At 47.0% G+C, this 9,295-nt stretch overlaps 2 non-coding genes across 2 annotated transcripts; both read right to left on the bottom strand.

Annotated features, from left to right (window-relative positions):
* Positions 1-235: 235 nt before the first annotated feature.
* On the bottom strand, positions 236-307 carry trnat-cgu (transfer RNA threonine (anticodon CGU)). Its single transcript has one exon. It is a non-coding gene; the product is annotated as a tRNA-Thr (tRNA).
* Positions 308-8,787: 8,480 nt separating this feature from the next.
* trnal-uaa (transfer RNA leucine (anticodon UAA)) lies at positions 8,788-8,870 on the bottom strand. Its single transcript has one exon. It is a non-coding gene; the product is annotated as a tRNA-Leu (tRNA).
* Between the last annotated feature and the right edge of the window lie 425 nt (positions 8,871-9,295).

Below are 9,295 nucleotides of genomic sequence, written 5' to 3'. Positions count from 1 at the left end.
GAATAGCTCTGTTCAATATCCGGCATATGCACAGTAATAAGGTTCAGTGCTTGGACCTCAGATATTTTCACTCTATCAATGGCAGAGAAGGCTGGATGAACCATGTGGCTACTCCTCACGTTCTTCCCCGTGTCCAGGATAAAGTGTAACATGACACTGATTTCCAGATGGCCAAAACAAATGCAACAGACATCTTTTGTGGAAACATCACATTTAAAGTGAGAAACTAATCAAATAGCACAAACGGGGATTGAACCCGTGACCTTCAATCTACGAGACTGACACCTTACCACTTGGCCACCATGCCTTTTGTTAACGAACACCTGAGGCTCCAGAGGAGGATTTGTGATTCTTTTTCAATTTGGTTGAAACAGCATCGAGAAACATGCACAGAAATAAAGAGGGATTGTGGAATGGGTAACAGATCAGCCTCATTTACATCATCAGCATCATGAAATCTTCATTGAGACGTTCCATTCCCATCCTCAGCTTTTCTCACATCTGTACAATAATATAAGAGTGGACATTGGGTTGTTACTGGGCAGATTATATAAATAGACTATGTGCATCATCACAGGAAGTGATGTAATATAATCTGTACGGCACCTCATGGAGAGTTGCAGATGAAACCTTCAATGCAAGATGTGTGGAGTAAACTCAGGTTATTTTAACCGTCAGATTCTTATAAATTCTGTACTACGCCTTGACAGATATCAGAATATTATATGGGGGCCACAGTAAACCAAAGCAAAGATGGAGAAATCTTTGCCTGTACCTTTGAAAAGGTCACTGCACAGAACCAAGCCGACGAGTGGCCGAGTTGGTTCCAGAGGTTTGCAAGGTATCGTACTGCATCGGGTCGCGTGCAGAAGCCAGACATGGAGCAGGTCAGTACACTATTGTCTGCAATGAAGGGAGTGTGCAGGCAACATCCTCATGAAGAACAGAAGGCAACATGTGAAGAAGTTATTAAGGCACTGAAGACCTATTTTAATTGAGGAAAAAAATGTCATCGTGGAGCCAAAGTTAAAACGCTGCATTTGCTGACAACGCAACCACCAGGTGACGCTGTACTAGCACATGCGCAAATGCAGCCTCTTCCACTGAAACGTCACTGTCTGTGACATTCAGGCAGCTGCCAGGATTAAAGATGGAGCTACTCAATTTATCACAGAAAACAACTTCGACCCAAAAATCCCCTCAAAGGTTGCCATCACCGCCTCCGTCCCACCCCCAACAGTCCCCCGCTACCTCTTGCGCATTCGCCAGTTATATAGTACCAAGTCATCTTAATTCACCTAAAGTGAATTACTTTCGGAGCAGTGACTGTCGTTTCATAAGCAAATATGGCACATATCTACACAATGGACATGTTTTGGTTGATACTCGGAGAACGTTGCGCTATTTGAAGTCTCATTAGAAGGACAGCACCTCTGACAGTGCTGCACACCCTCTGTAATTCAGTGAGGTTTCATAGAGTCATAGAGTTATACAGCACAGAAACAGGCCCTTCGACCATCATGTCCGCGCCGGCCATCAAGTACCTATCTATTCTAATTCCATTTTCCAGCACGTGGCCGTAGCCTTGTATTCTGTGGCGTTTTGACTGCTCATCTAGATACTTCTTAAATGTTGTGAGGGTTCCTGCCTCTACCACTCCTTCAGGCAATGTGTTCCAGATTCCAATCACCCTCGAGTTGAAACATTTTTTCCTCAAATCCCCTCTAAACAATGCCATCCCATTCTCCGGACGATCATTCCCTGCTTCCCCCAATCCCACTCTCTGACTGCTCACTCCCCGCTTCCCCCACCACCACCCCCATCCTGCTCTCTGGCCGCTCACACTCCAGGCCATGGGCTCTGCCGCTTCCCTCCTCTCGGCCACTCGCTCCAACATTGCCCCATCACCTCTCGAGGCTCGCCTTGCTTTTTCGGGTGGTGCGGTGAAGAATGATCGAATGTTGGAGCGAGAGGCCGAGAGGAGGGAAACAGCATGGCTTAGAGCTGGTGTCTGGAGGGACGTGGGGGGGAAGCGGGGCTTCAGTGGACGGAGAGAGGGCAGTGCGGGGGTGGGGGGGTAGCAAGTGGCCGGAGGGCGGGGGAGCGGGGTAGCGAGGAGCGGGCAGTGAGCGGCCTGGAGTGAGTGGCTGAGAGGGGGGAGAGAGTTTTCCCGCGCATGCGCCACTTCGTCCTGGAAGACGTAGGCTGAGCATGCACAGCATCTGAAAGCGCAGGAGACTGTTTGTGCATGTGCGAGCTTGGAGCGCTCTGATGACGTCGGCTGGCTGCTGCATTGTCAGGAATCACTTTGAATTTAATAAGCGTACAAAGCAGAAAGGGGAGAGCATTCATTCATTTATCAATGACTTGTACAATCTCACGGAGGAATGTGAATACCGCAACTTAAGAGAAGAGCTGAATGGAGACAGGATTATGTTCGGGGTATTAGACAACACCCTTTCAGATCATCTACAGTCCAGGGCTGATCTCACATTAACGAAAGAGTTTCAAGTGAGCAGACAAACAGAGGTTAGAAAGTTTAACCAATCCGTTGTTCGAGGGGACAGGGAGAGTCTGATCTCGAGAGTTGCAGACTCAATTGAATTTGTTCAGAAAACAAAAGGAAAAATTAGTGGTAAAAGACAAGAAAGACGGGAAGAGCATCTAGTGGTAGCTGCAACCAATTGCAGTAGGTGTGGCTGAGAGAGACACAAGTGGGAAAACTGCCTCGCCAAAGAAGCTGAGTGTTTTTCCTGCAGAAAGATGGGACACTTTCAGTCAGTGTGTGGCAGTAAAATACCAGCACTGAATATAATTAAAGGGAAATCCCCAGACAGCAAAAACATTAATGAAGTGCAGGATATCCAGTGTGGAAATACATTTTTTAGGTGAAATCCAGGAAATAAAGTGAGAGTTGCTGGACGACAGAAATTCTGAAATATTTTAAGATAGAGGTAGATAGATTCTTGATAAACAAGGGGGTGAAAAGTTATCGGGGGCAGGTGGGAATGTGGAGTTGAGGTTGCAATCAGATCAGCCATGATCTTATTGAATGGTGGAGCAGGCTCGAGGGGCCGAGTGGTCTACTCCTGCCCCTAATTGGTATGTTTATATGTAAGGAAACATGTTCTAGATACAATGAGAACTATCATTTGTTTGGAAATGGATTTGAACCCCCTTTTATCAAAAGGTTATAGAGCTTTAATTTTTCTACAATTAACGGGCAAATCCTTGTGGAGTTGAGATTGACAGAAACAATGGGCTGGATTCTATAGAGCCCTCGACGTCGAGATCTGTGGTGGGGGTGGGGTGGGAGCTGCTTGAAGATGGCCCCGGATGAGACCCGCCACGGACCTCAACGCCGGCAGGGCCTGGCTCGATATTGCCGGCGACGGCGAGGCCTTGTGGGGGGACCCCCACCGCTCGGCAACGGGACCACAAACCTGCATTAATTATTATCCAATCACTTCCTGATATCCAGCTGCGATCTTCAGCCCAGTGGCCAGCACTGCCGTGCCTTCGGAGCCCCATCCGGGCAAATGAGGTGCAACACTGGTGGGGAGGGGGGAGAAGGTAAGTTTCTCAGTGTGGGGGAGGGGGGGCGGAGTCAAATTAATGTCATGGGTGTAGGGGATGGTGGGAAGGGTTACAGTTTACAGTTTGTGCAGTTTTGGGCGGAAGGTCAGATGGTAAAGGTAGGTTTTGGGAGGGAAGGGCAAATAATTAATTTAACTGTTATTGGGGGGATGGGAGAGAGGCAAAAGCAATGTATTTATTTTATTTCATTTACTCTTCCTTTAAATATTTTCCAGTAGGACTAACAGCCCTTTAAAAATGGCTGACACTCCAGTACAGTACGAAGGCAGTGCTGCACTGTCAGAAATGCTGTTTCTCAGGTGAAACAGAAGACTGAGGATCCCTCTGCCCTCTCAGGTGGATGTTAAAGGTACCATGGCACTATTTCAGAGAATGGAAGGGGAATTATTTCTGGGATGCTGGTCATTGTTTAACCCTGAATCAACATCACTTCAAAACAGATTATCTCGTTTTTATCATGTTGTTGTTTCTGGGAGCTTGCTGTGTGCACATTGGCCACCATGTTCCCTACATGACTACAGTGACTACACTTGGAAAGTCCTTCATTGGCTATAAAAGGCTTTGCAATGTCCTGTGGTCGTGAAATGCAAGTCTTGCTTTTTCCATTGTTATCAGTGTCATTGTGATCAAAAGATAGGATTCGTGAACACAAAGTTTAAATCAATTTTGATTAAAATAATGTAAAAGCATCTATATTCTTGCACTGTACTTAATAATCTCCATCTTCCTATCCTTACAGAGTGAAATGTCATCGACCCTGTAATTGATTCCAGAATCTCATAGAATCTTAGACTCAAAGAAAGTTTAAGGCACATAAAGAGGCCACTTGGCCCTCAGACAATTTCAGCCCAGTTCTGATGAAAGGTCACAGACCACAAACGTTAACTCTGTTTCTCTCTCCACAGGTGCTGCCAGGCCTGCTGAGTATTTCCAGCATTTCTTGTTTTTGTTCCACTATTTCTTCCCTGGCTTCTTTCAACAGCCTGGGGTACATTTCATCTGGTCCTGATGAATTATCCACATTCAAGGATGCTCATCCTATTAAGACTTCCTCTCTCCTTAAGTTATCACGTCCAATACTTCACACTCCTCCTCCTTAATAACAATATCTGCATCACCCTCTCATTCGGGAAAACAGTAAAGTATTCATTAAGGAAATTGGCAACATCTTCCACCCCGATACAAAGGTTACATTTTTGATCTTTTATGTGCCCTGCTGTTTGTTTAGTTGCCTCTTACTCTAATGTTTTAATGCAACATCTTTGGGTCCATTGTTATTTTGTTTGTCCATGTTCTTTCCTGCTTTTTCTTTGCTTTTTGCCGCTGCTCCCAAACGCCTCCAGTTCAGTCAAAACACAACTTGTCGGAAGTGGGATACGAACCCACGCCTCCACTGGAGACTGCGACCTGAACGCAGCACCTCAGACCGCTCGGCCATCCTGACGGCCTGCGATGTGCTATCAATGCTAAGGAAATTATTCATTCTTTGTGAAAGTATTTGTGAGATTGTGGAAATGTCTGGAAGAGGAAAGACCAGCGGGAAAGCTCGGGCCAAGGCCAAGTCTCACTCCTCCCGGGCTGGACTGCAGTTCCCGGTGGGCCGTGTTCACAGGCTCCTGAGAAAGGGTAACTATGCTGAGCGTGTGGGTGCCGGAGCCCCGGTCGATCTGGCTGCTGTGCTCGAGTATCTGACCGCTGAAATCCTCGAGCTGGCCGGTAACGCGGCCCGGGACAACAAGAAGACCCGCATCATCCCCAGACACCTGCAGCTGGCCGTCCGCAACGACGAGGAGCTCAACAAGCTGCTGGGAGGAATGACCATCGCTCAGGGCGGGGTGCTGCCTAATATCCAGGCCGTGCTGCTGCCCAAGAAAACCAGCACTCAAGAGCTCCCAGAAAAAGTAAAGCGGCCAAAATGTCATCTAATAAACCAAAGGCTCTTTTCAGAGCCACTCACAGTCTCTGTGAAAGGGCTGGTTACTGTCAGGAGGGAGTCAGAGATGGAGTTATTGGAACAGTGGATTGACCTGTTTCACATCTGTCCAGGTGTGTTTTCAGTTCCCTCTCTGGATTTCGCTCTGTTTCTCTGCTCACACATCTCCCCCTCTAGTTAAGTGAAGAAGTGAACTACAGGGTGTCAGAATCAACAATTTAATAAATCCCGCTGCCTTCGATTTTATAAATCCCGAGATTATCCCGGCACATTAACGGGAACTGGTTCTGAGCTGATGAATTAATTTAATAATGGAAGTGTCTGGGTTAATTCTCTGTTTTTCATTTGGACAGTTTGAATTGTGTTTTTTTTTTCTCTCTGGTGATCTGAGCGCCGCTTCTCAATGAGAATCTGCTCCCGGAACAGAGTAAATGCAGGAAGGAAGAGGCCATTCTCGGGCTGTGTGTTTCTCTCCTAACCTGATCTGTTTAGACCGCACTGTTCCCAGAGGACGGAATCAGTGCGAGTTCTGCACACACAGGAGCTGAGTCTACTGCAGCGCTTTAATATGTGCCTTCTCCCCGGCCCTCCCTATTCTCCGGACACAGAGCTGTCTGTTTCCCCCGGCGGCGGGAGGGAGTCGGGGATTCTCTCCCCGCAGTGTCAGGGTCTGCAACCCCGGGGAACTGGCGGTTTCAGTCAGAGTGACCGAGCTGCCTTACATATCCTGTGTACTAATCTCCAATGGATTCAAATATTAGTGAACTCATTGGGTAATGTTTGTAAATAACCCTCATGTGAACGGACCCGGCTCCATTAATGCCTTCCAAATAAAACTGGGATCCATTTCTTTTCCCCAAATGCCAGCTAACGGATACCAGGAGCGGGGTTGAGATTGTGCTGAGCAGCAATGAGTCTCCGGTAATGCTGCTTTCTAAATTCCAGATCAGCTCTCAGTCCGACAGGCCTTTCGGGAAAGTGATGTGACAAAACAGAAACCATGTGGCCGCCCCTCCAATCTAATGGGTTTGATGATGAACAGAGATGGCAGCTCTTTCCTTTGCTGATTTGGTGGCTCTGAAAAGAGCCCTTGTTACACTTGTTACTGAAGCTGGGTTTTAGGTGCGTTCCCCGCGGATGCGGCGGGCCAGCTGGATGTCTTTGGCCATGATGGACCGGGATCATTCTGGTGAATCTGCTCATTTTCCGGCAGAAGCATCAGTCGCTGTTTGAACTGTTTAAAGTCAGTGGTGTATTAGCAGCCAGAAAGTGAAGGGCAGTTCATTGCTCCCTGCAGCATTATCCGCCTCTTTCAGGAGAAAAGATCAGAAACCGCTCGTTTCTGTCAGTCCCCGAGAAGCCTGTGAGAAGCAGTTAGTCACTAATTTGTTCCTTTTACAGAGTGGAAGCTGATATTTGTCCCGTTTTAAATTGCTGAACCGGACCTTCCTCCCGCCGCTTACAGTTAACAGATTGACAAATGAAAACGATTCCTAAAAAAGCGTTAGGATTTTGTGACGGTAAATACAGTAAAACAGAACATAAAATGAGAGGTTTTAAAATTGTTGCCTGAAAATTGAAATTTTCCATCACTTCAATTCCTTCCTGCTCTGGAATTGCCGGGCTTTTTCCAATTGGAAAATCTAAGCCAAAGAGAACTTCTATTTACTTATATGTGATTCTCCTATTGGTTAAGAATTGGATTGAGAAGCGGGTGACCAATCAGAGACAGAGTCAAACTGTGGGGATTCCAGGCCCCCAGTAACTGAGCTGAAACTGTTCAGATTGACAAACCCTGGCAGCAGCTTCACACATTGGACACTTCACACTGAGTCATTCAAGGGCTGGTGTGAGAGAAGCTTCAGATCCTGTCATTACTCTCTGACGCATTATTCATCCAGAACCAAACAATTAGTAAATGTGAAGCAGTGAAGAGACTTTTCACTCTCACTGCAGAATGTGTCATCTGGGGAAATAAGGAACTATTATATTCGGAGATTCCAGGTACATTCCTCCCTGAACAAATCCATTCCTAACATTCCCGATCACAGCCGGTCCCAGCTCCTGCTGTCACCCAACTCCAGCTGAATTGGAGAAACTCATGTGTTGGGGTTTGAGTTGTGAGGTGGGGTTTCTCCGCCAATGTTACTGTCTTACAGACTCTCCCCCTGAATTTGTGAACTGAGACTGCACCGAACACATCCCCAGTTAGAGTGAGGGCCGGATATCCCTCTGTTTTATTACAGAGAGTGGGGAAAGGGCTGGGTGGAGGGGAGTCACCAGGGATCCTGGATTTACTCCAAATCATTTCCATGTGGAATCTGCAGGCGGGGCCGGGACAGGGATCATTTGATCAGGGGATCAGCTCTTTCCTGAGAGATGTGGGTGGCTCTGAGAAGAGCCTTTGTGTTCAGATGTTTACAAGTTTCCCGCGCTTTCACTTCTTTCCAGACCCTGCTTTCTGAGACTTCGCTGCTTTCGGCTTGACCTTGCTCTTCCATGTCTGCACTTTCTTCAGCGCCTTTCCGCCCGCCGCACTCTTGCCTTTTTTGACCTTCTTCGCAGGAGACTTTTTCTGAAGCACTGCTTTCTTCACCGCCTTATTTGGCGTTGCCGCCGCCTTGCTGCTCGTTTTCTTGGCTGTTACTTTCTTTGTTGTCACTTTCTTGTCTGCTGGTTTCTTCACTAAAGATTTCTTGTCTGCTGGTTTCTTCACTGAAGATTTCTTGTCTGCTGGTTTCTTCACTAAAGATTTCTTGGCTGCTGGTTTCTTCACCTTCTTTCCCACTTTTCCCTGGGTTTTCCTTCTTGCTGATTTTGAAGGAGCCGGAGGCGCCCTGTCCCTTGCTCTGCACCAGGGAGCCTTTGTTCACATTCCTCTTGATACTTTGCTTGATCTGGGTCTTGAGCTTCTCCTGAGCGGTGGCAGACCTGCAAGGAATCAACTACCAGCTAGCGTATAAAGCGAGACCAAGGCTCAGGGCCTTCAGTTACCTGGAGGGGCGTCGGTGAGGCAGCGGATCCTGTGAGGAACCACAATCCAGGAAGGATGAGAAGGTCATTGTCAGGGTACAGAGGAGATTAAGTTAAAGATTTACCAGTTTATAAGCAAGCGCAGAGCCAAGGAACGGTGCTGGGGCAGATAAAATAATAGGAAGCTGTGATCAGTTGGAAGGCAAGAGTGATTAAATGACAGAAGAGATGATGGTGCAAGGCAAAAGTCAGGGAAAGAATAAGTAACATTTTGTAAGCACAGATACCAGGAGTGGGGTTTGAACCCACGCAGACACATGTCTATTGAATCTTAAGTCCAACGCCTTAACCACTCGGCCATCCTGGTACATTAAGCCTCCACTGAAAATGAAATTTAATGTGATCCGGGTGCCATCTGGCCTTTTCCAATATAAAGTTATGACTCCTCTCCCATGCTAAATTGGACCCTTCATTATTTATGAACCTCAATCGGATCACCCCTCAGTCTAGGTTTCTCTAAGGTGTAGGGTCCCAACTCTTTTAGTCTAACTTGATAACCAAGATGTCTTATACTGGGAATTCGTCGAATGTCTCTCCTCTGTACCCTTTCCAAAGCCTCAATATCACCCATCATGTGAGGAGACCAAGACTGGATACAATATTCCAAGTGAGTCCTGACCAACGTTTCATAAAAGGACAAATTCGGGACATCTCAGATACTGAAGGAGTCCGTGTCCAGAAGCAGCAAGACCTGGACAACATTCAGACTTGGGCTGCTAAGTGGCAAGTAAC

Source organism: Heterodontus francisci, unplaced genomic scaffold, assembly GCF_036365525.1.
Source record: "Heterodontus francisci isolate sHetFra1 unplaced genomic scaffold, sHetFra1.hap1 HAP1_SCAFFOLD_330, whole genome shotgun sequence".
NCBI lineage: Eukaryota > Metazoa > Chordata > Chondrichthyes > Heterodontiformes > Heterodontidae > Heterodontus > Heterodontus francisci.
This window is presented reverse-complemented; position numbering and strand designations above follow the sequence as displayed.